This window comes from Helianthus annuus, chromosome 12 (assembly GCF_002127325.2).
Source record: "Helianthus annuus cultivar XRQ/B chromosome 12, HanXRQr2.0-SUNRISE, whole genome shotgun sequence".
Lineage (NCBI taxonomy): Eukaryota > Viridiplantae > Streptophyta > Magnoliopsida > Asterales > Asteraceae > Helianthus > Helianthus annuus.
In genome coordinates, this window is record NC_035444.2 from 73,239,069 (window position 1) to 73,248,549 (window position 9,481).

The window sequence follows — 9,481 nt, forward strand, 5'->3', positions numbered from 1 at the left end:
CCGGGATCATCATTGAGGTTGGGTAACTCCGTACCGCCGGCAACAGTTCGATGTTGTTGGCTGTTCGAATCAGCCATGTTAAATGCAAATACTCTTCAATGGTGAGTAAGGATTCTCTCTTTAACTCTTCTCTATAGTGTGAATAAATGAAGTGAAAAAGCTGATGAGATGGGCAATGAGATATTGGAAGGTTGTGAGAGTAAGAAGTGAGAGAAGAAGAAAGTCTAACAAGTACTACAAGCATTAATTAAAAAGGATGACAAGAAGGAAGGTTTGAAACTATGAGAAAGTCTGCGTGTGCAGACATCACCAACCCATCACTACATGTCAAAAATGTAACATAGAAAATTACTATTATGCCCTTGCTCCTTTCAAATAACAATTTAAACGTGGGTCAATCCTAGCCACATGTTAGAGTTTTCAGGGTTTAGTCAACTGGATTGAGTTTTCTCATTATAATTAGCCTATATATATATATATATAGGGAGGGGCTCATACGAGAACCACCCTTATTGTGAGAACCGCGAGAACCAATGTGAACACAACCTAAAATAACTAAAAAAACAAAAAAAAAAAACCTAACCCCCACCCCCCCCAAGCTAAATGCTAAAAACTAAAACCTAAAAAAAACCTACCCCCCCCCTCCCCTCCCCCCCAAAAAAAACCTAAACCCCCCACCCCCACCCACCAAAAACCTAACCCCCCAAGCTAAAATGCTAAAAATAAACCCCCAAAAACCTAAAAAATCTAAAAAAAAAATCGAAAAAAATAAAAAAAAAATCGAAAAATTTTTTTTTAATATTTTTTATGCTCAAATCGCTACTTTTAGTGGCAATTTTTTTTTTTTTTTTTTTGGGAATTGGCCTGTAATAATCCCACCTAAACCTTATTGGCCATTAATAATCCCACCTCAGAATATTCCCCCCACCAGTCCCACCTTTCACCTATTTTTCCTACAATGGTCCCCCTTTAAAAAAACTTAACGGAGTTAAGCTTTTATCCAAATTACAAACATATTTTTTAGGGATTTTGATCAGAACGATGATACGAGTCCATTGATGTAAAACTTACTTCGAAATGGTGCTCCAAGTGACTTGATTTTGGTTAATTGGAAATTTAAGCACCCGAATTGAAGCGTCATTTTTTATCGTTTGGAGCACCGTTTCGAGGCAAGTTTTACATCAATGGACTCGTATCGTCGTTCTAATCAAAAGCCCTAAAAAATCTGTTTGTAATTTGGAAAAAAGCTTAACTCCATTAAGTTTTTTTTAACGGGGGACCATTGTAGGAAAAATAGGTGAAAGGTGGGACTGGTGGGGGGAATATTCTGAGGTGGGATTATTAGTGGCCAATAAGGTCTAGGTGGGATTATTACAGGCCAATTTCCCTTTTTTTTGGCTTCGAAAAGTAGGGATTTTTATATAAAAAAATATTAAAAAAAATTGTGTGATTTTTAGCTATTTTTAGGCATTTTTGGTGTGTTCACATTGGTTCTCGCGGTTCTCGTAATAAGAGGTGGTTCTCGCATGATCTTCTCCCTATATATATATATATATATATATAGGGAGAAGATCATGCGAGAACCACCTCTTATTGTGAGAACCGCGAGAACCAATGTGAACACACCAAAAATGCCTAAAAATAGCTAAAAATCACATAAAAAATTTTTTTTTGATTTTTTTAATATTTTTTAGGTTAAAATCGCTACTTTTCGAATAAAAAAAAATTTTTTTTTTTAATTTTTTTTTTTTAAAAAAAAAATTTTTTTTTTGCTTCGAAAAGTAGCGATTTTAACCTAAAAAATATTAAAAAAATCAAAAAAAATTTTTTAGATTTTTTTTTGATTTTTTTAGATTTTTTTAGATTTTTTTTAGATTTTTTTAGGTTTTTTGGGGGTTTAGTTTTTAGCATTTTAGCTTGGGTGGGGGGGGGGTTAGGTTTTTGGGGGGTGGGGGAGGGGGGTTTAGGTTTTTTGGGGGGGGGGGTGGGGGTTAGGTTTTTTTTAGGTTTTTTTAGCTTGGGGGGGGGGGTTTAGGTTTTTTTAGGGGGGGGGGGGGTTAGGTTTTTTTTGGGGGGGGGGGGTGGGGGTTAGGCTTTTTTTAGGTTTTTTTAGGTTTTTTTTAGCTTGGGGGGGGGGGGTTAGGTTTTGGGGGGGGGGGGGTTAGGTTTTTTTGGGTGGGGGGGGGGTGGGGGGTTTAGGTTTTTTTGGGGGGGGGGGTTGGGGGTTAGGTTTTTTTAGGTTTTTTTTTTAGGTTTTTTAGCTATTTTAGGTTGTGTTCACATTGGTTCTCAAGGTTCTCACAATAAGGGTGGTTCTCGCATGAGCTCCTCCCTATATATATATATATATATATATATATATATATATATATATATATATATATATATATATATATATATATATATATATATATATATATATAGGGAAAGGTTAACATACAAAAAGGCTTATCGTACTTCATGTACGCGACGCGCGTAACCGTCGAATCAGTGCCCTAATCACGCATAAGACACAAAATAACGCATGGGATCCATTTTTTGGTGATAATCACGCATGGGGGGTGATAATCACGCATGGAAAGTATAATCATGCACGTTATAATGGTCAAAAAAATAATAACGCACGTTAAGTTTTCTGTCGCGTACGTTAATGTAGGTTAAGCTGTTTTGTACATTATACTTTCTCTCTCTCTCTCTCTCTCTCTCTCTCTCTATATATATATATATATATATATATATATATATATATATATATATATATCAAATTTTGACCAAATTTTGATCAACTTTTACCCATTATGATCGAAAGTTGGGCACTTTTGATCAAAATTCGACCAGTTTTGATCGGATTTTGACCACCAGCTCTAATTTTGGCTGCCCGACTCCGTTTTTGACCATAATTGACCGATTGCTGATTAATACCTTGAAATCGAAGGGGCAACCTACAATGATGATTAAACGGCAACTAGTCACGATTTTTATAACCGGTAAAACTTGGGAAGGCAAGATCGCCCCTGAGGTTTAGGGGTATAAACGTCAAATTGTGTTTCATAGGTTACGGTTCAAACTTCAAATTTCAAATCATAATACCTGGTCAATTTGTAGGCCAGTACTATCAATAAATTTTAAGGCCCATTGGGTGGCTTGAAATTCAGACACAAGACCCACCACCAATGCCAAAAGGTATAATTTAACCTGACGTGAACGTTTTTTTTTTTTTTTCTTCTTTATATTTTCTGCTTTGTCTTTTTCTATTAATTTTTTTAGAAATAGTAAGTATTTGTTTTCTCAAATGAAATTTTAAAAAACTTCTAAACTAAAAAAACACAAAAAGAAGTCTGACCTTTTTTACTAAAGTATCTTAGACTTCAGTCAAATAGTTATATATGTATTTCATGTTAAAATCATAATAATCACTTTTAAAGACAAGAAGTCGATGAAGAGAGCACATGATTTATTGAATGATAGGTCTCAGAAATAATAATAATAATAATAATAATAATTATAATAATAATAATAATAATAGAAATAATAATAATAATAATAATAATAATAATTATTATTATTATTATTATTATTATTATTATTATTATTATTATTATTATTATTATTATTATTATTATTATTATTATTATTATTATTATCCTTTAGAGATGTTTTATGTAAAGGCACTACTCAAATCGAATAAAAAAAAGTACTCAACTATAGGATATGAAACCATAATTTAGTGGTCTAATAGTATAATTTTTTGCTTTAATAAAAATGATGTGAGTTCAAATATTTGTAAACACAATGTTAAGTAGTATTTAAAATTTTGATGTAAAAAATGTGGTAAAAATAGGTATGATATTATATAACTAAGAGTTAATTACACAGATGGACCATGTGGTTTATAGCAAGTTTCGCCTTTAGCTACTAACTTATTTTTTTAACAGATTCAGGTCTTATGATTTAATAAAGATGGTGTGAAATCCTACCCAGCTAACTCCAACTAGCTACATCACATCTATAACACCAACTAATAATATCTCAAAATCTTATTTCTAGACAGAATAGCGCGGCATCGTAAGGTCAGGCCGCCTCCTCCGCCGTGTCGTAAGATCCCAACCATATCCGATCACGGTTGTTCGGCTGACGGAGCCATTTTATTTTAAATATCTATTAATCAATTAATTTCAAATACATACATGTATATATGTGTGTGTTATATATACGGATACATCATAGAAGGAGGAAGATGGTCACGAGGAGTTAAAACGGTAAATTACACAAATGAACCCCTCAATTTGAAATATAATATATTACACAGATGGCCCTTTATGTTTATAAGGGTATATTAGTTATTTCATCTTAATTTAAGAAAAAGGTTGACTGGATTTGACGTTAATCCCCAAACTCGTGACAAAATTGAATTCACAAGACCTGAACCTGTTAAAAAAATAAGTTAGTACCTAAAGACGAAACTTGCTATAAACCACAGGGTCCATCTATGTAATTAACTCTATAATTAATAATTAAAAATTCAACTGACGTTACGTGAAGCAAGTATTTTCTAAGTGGGTCCACCTATGGTTATATTAATTATGACATGTATAGTTATGGGGTGCTTTCGGAATACAATCAATTTATAGTGGAGAAACGGCTAAGTACAAGTGTTCAAAAGATGGAATAAATCGAGGCAGTTAAATTAGGCTGGTGGGTGTGGAGGTGGTCCATTATTTGGTGAAGGACCGCTACGTAAGTGGCCACGTCACCGAGGGTCATCACCTCACCAAGTGATGGGCCTGGTGCGGGTAGGGGTGAACAAGTTATGGTTCTAGAACCATGAACCCGAACCAGAACCACAATGGACCCGACCCGAGCCTTTTGTCTTAGAAGGGTTGGTTGGTGGGTTTCAGAATTCTCCACAGAATGGTTCTGGGTCGGTTCCGGTTCCGACCCACAGGAGAACCATAAAAACCAATTTGCCTATTAGGTTATAGGATGTGGTCATGACCCTCATGACTACCATGACTCTCCATGTCAGTGCCATGTCATCCACCTCTAATCCACAATCCAAAACCACTACCCTAAGGGTGTGGTCATGACCCAAACCACTATCCCCTTATTTATTTTAATTTATCTTTGTCTAAAGAAAAATTATAAAGAAAAATTAAATGATTACTTGAAAAATGAAAAGGATGGTTATGGTTGTCATGGTTAAATCCATGCAAACCATGGTGGATCAGGGAAGGGGTTGGTATAGCCTTCCATTTATATTCCTGAGTAGCGAATCATGTCCCAACCATGACACTCACACCCTTTAGCCTTACGATTCCCGATTGGACTTCCATAATTAAATACAATCCTAACTATATTTACCTATTGAACAATTAATTTGAAAATTGATTTATCATTTTATTTATTTTTAAGCTTTGCACTCCAAGATTGGTCTGATTAGTGCTACTTATTTGGATTATTATTTTTTATTTATTCTATGGTTAAGGAATGATGTTATGACATTGTTTGATGGTTACTCTACAAAAATTGTTTTTTAGCTATTGGACACATTTGTTTTTTACCTTCATATGATATATTGTATGGCTTACAAAGTCATCTTCTTCCTACTCAATACCTTCTGAATGTTTTGTAAAGCTTCCCTTGGTTAAAGTCCATCCTTGGCTACGTAAGTGGTTGAAATTTGGGCAATTAATTCTGTCACAAAAGATTATTGGGTAAATTACACTTTTCATCCTTTATGTTTGTAGCTGGTTGCATTGGATAACCTTTAACTTCAATAATTACAGTCACAATCCTTTATTTGGAAAACGCATTACACATTTCGTCTTTTAACACTAACCAAATTAAAATCTTCAGTTATGTCTATCCACTTGAGGGTATTCTAGTTATTTTATTTTTTTTGTTTAAAATGTTCATTATTAAATAAAACAAAAAATATTGCATATATAAAAACATTATCTACTACCCCAATCCTAACCCTAGAATCTCTCATCTCCCTGTTCTTTCTCTCTTCGTCTTCAGACTTTGATGCTTCCATTGTTGTCCCTTCTCCAGGTTCAAAATTCACAACCCCCTTCTCTTCACCTCCAATAGGTGTAACAGAGCCACAAGAACAATCCAACTCATCATGAGACAAATGAATTGGTGAGCTAGGTGGACTTTAAACGGACAGAGCAACAAGCTCAGATTGTTGAAAATGGTCTTGAGAACCACCGTAATTCCCTGTTCTTGTCGTTGATTCTAGAGAGCTTAACGGAGCAGAGAGTTTATTCTCTCCTTTCACTGAAGATTTCAGAAATGATGATGGTGGAGGGGGAAGAACATGTGGCTGGCTGTTTAATAGATAACCCAGTGTTCATATACAACCGCTCTTAATAAGTAAATCCCTTTTAACCACGCATTATTTTCAAATTAGGGCTTTTGCTTATTTTTGATTTGATTGTGGGAAGAACAAAGTTGGAAACTTAAACTTGTTGATTTGGGCTTTAATTCCAGTGAAGTTGATTATGGTGTATTGTTGGTATGTGATGATTGTGGTGGTGGTTTTCTTTTATGCAAATAATGAAAGGTGAATTCATGAAATACTGGTATGGTTTGCTCTAGAACTACCCATCTACCTACCTTATCAGATTTTCTTTAAATTCAAATTGAGTCTTCATTTTGAAGCTCGAGGTCGATCCAGATCAATTAATCCATACTTTCGAACTCAGATTTACTAAATTACATGTTGCTTGAACTAATTCGATGGGCTATGGTGGGAGAGAAATATATCGTTTATACATGTAATAATTTTTTTATTTTAATAAAATTTAAATAAAAATATAAAATGACCAGAATACCCTTAAGTAGATAGACATAACTGAAAATTTTAACTTGGTTAGTGTTAAAGGACGAAAGGTGTAATGCGTTTTCTAAATAAAGAATTGTAACTGTAATTATTGAAGTTAAAAGTTATCCATTGCAACTCGCTACAAACATAAAGGACGAAAAATGTAACTTACCCAAGATTATTTTAAATCAGATCATTTTCACCAAAGCAAATTAATTGCAAGCTGCTTCCGAGTTATATGGTTTTTAACCAGTACCGATATAATTATATAAATGATCAATGGAGTTTTGGTTTGAATGAGAGAATTGCAAGTAACAGACAATACATGTTTTGAGATGGGGAATTTTATTCCCACACCTCATTATCTATTTGCACACTCTGGATTTTTAATACGCATCGTATAGACCTATACGATGCGTATTGAAAAAGTTAAAAAACATTGCAGACTAACAGGTGTAGGTGTTGTCTGGCGGCTGGCATCATACGCATCGTATAGGCCTATACGATACGTATTGGCACCCTGAATTTTTGAAGTTCATTTTTTGTGTGTTGTGTTGGGATTTTGGTGTTTTGGGTTTGTTATTGGTGTTTATTATTAGTTATTTTTATTTTAATAAGTTTTAAAATCTTTATTATTTTTATATCTTTATTATTTTTATTTTATTTGTTATTGGGGCAGGTGTTGTCCTCGCCCCCTGATCCGAACCGGACTGCTCACCACGCCGGAATGCCTGGATCGCCTCCATGAGAAGACGCTCCATACGGTCGTGAGCAGCCTCCATCCACGCCTGCATCCGGTCCTCCAACTCGGCCAACGCACGTGCCACAGCTGGATCGAGCTCGTCGTTGAATACGTGCTGGGGTACTGAGGTACCCCATGTGGCTGCGGCTGCTGTGCCGGAGCACCTAACGGAAATGGAGGCGGCGGCGGAGGTGGTGGTGGCTCAACGTGGTCACCATCGTCGTCATTGGAGTCGTCACCGTCGTCGCCCTCTGCGGCATCACCATCTGCCGGCTGACCCTCACCCTGTCCCGGCTCCGTAAGCAACTCCGGTAGCACGTCTGGGAGAGCGGCGGGGGCGAACACCTGCCCGTTCCCTCCTATAAGTCGCAGACCGAGCCCAGGGAAGTCATGCGTCATGTGCATGCCGATCAGGGTAGTACGGGTTAAAAAGCTCGGCTCATCTACGCCCCCATCCAAGAATAATTTGTCCTGCTGGGGAACAAGACCCAAGGAGACGACGATACGTGTGATGTACGCCCCCCCCCCCCCCCCCCGGTACAGCACAGACCTGTCCTGCCTGTGGAACGCCGTCGCGAACCACTGGGCTAGGCAGCGATGGAGGGCGCACATCTCCCCCCCATATAAGGCAGTACAGATAAAAGAGATCCCCCTGAGTGCACCACTTACGACTCTGCTCGCGTGGTGCTGTTGGGATTGAACCCTATCAGAGGAACAGATAATTAGAGCCAAATCTGGAACAGGTCAGTGGATCCAGAATAAGCAGATGTTATGCATACAAGTCTCTCCCCTTGAAAGTGATTTCAACATCTGCTGACCTCCTATCTACTGATCATACAAACTGCTGACCTACAACTGCTGATCTAGTCAAAGACTGATGAAGAACTAAAGGCCTGCTACCCAATCTACTGCCTTGAGTCAAGCACTGCTGATCATGACAAGTACTGCTGGGTTCACAACAGTGGAAGGATGCAACAATAGTTTTGTTTACTTTATGTAATGTATTGTAATATCAGTAGTTAGCATAGCAGAGGTTGTATAGATCAGAGGTTAGAGTTTGTTAGGAGGTTAGATGTCACTTTCATTGGTGACGTCAGGTTAGATGCTTCAGTGATTTGCTCGTGCCTATAAATAGAACAGTGCTCTGTACTGTTCTATTAGCTCTTTCACCATCTTCTTCCTGCACGAACAAATACTGTGAGCTCAGGCTGAGGGGGAGTTTGTATTCATTCATGCATTGTAATCGTTATTGAAATAAATTCAATCTTTCGGTTCTTTGTTGAAAATGTTTGATTAAAGCAATTCTCCTGTTTGATTGTGTACAAAGTTTGTTTCCATTATAATTCCGTTGCACAACTCATTCATCTTCATCTTAATTCAAACGTAAAACACAATCAAAACCAAACTCAGATCCTAACAATTGGTATCAGAGCTTGGACAGTCAAATTTGATTTAACAATCATTTTGACATAAATAGTTCAGCTCGCAATCGTTGATACTGATAGTTTGTTCGTTTTGTTGAAAAACGGAGCAAGGTTTAATCACCATTAAAGTTGGTTAATCAGTGCCTGTAAAACAACCAGGATGACGTCACAATCACAAGATGATAAAAACAACATTGGCTCTCTTTTCAAACCACCCATGCTTAAACGTAATGAATACAACATCTGGGAGAGAAGGATGGGTCACATCCTTGCTCAACAGAATACTGGATGTTGGAGGTCTGTTGTTTTTGGTCCCCATGTTCCTATGGTGCCAAGTGCTGAGGATACAAAGAAGTTCGTACCTAAACCAACTGAAAACTATACTGAAACTGATTTTCAAAAGTTCGAACTCGATGCCAAAGTATTTAGCATCATAGCTTCTGCATTACCCAATGAAATCTATGCTGGGCTGTTACATTGTAACAG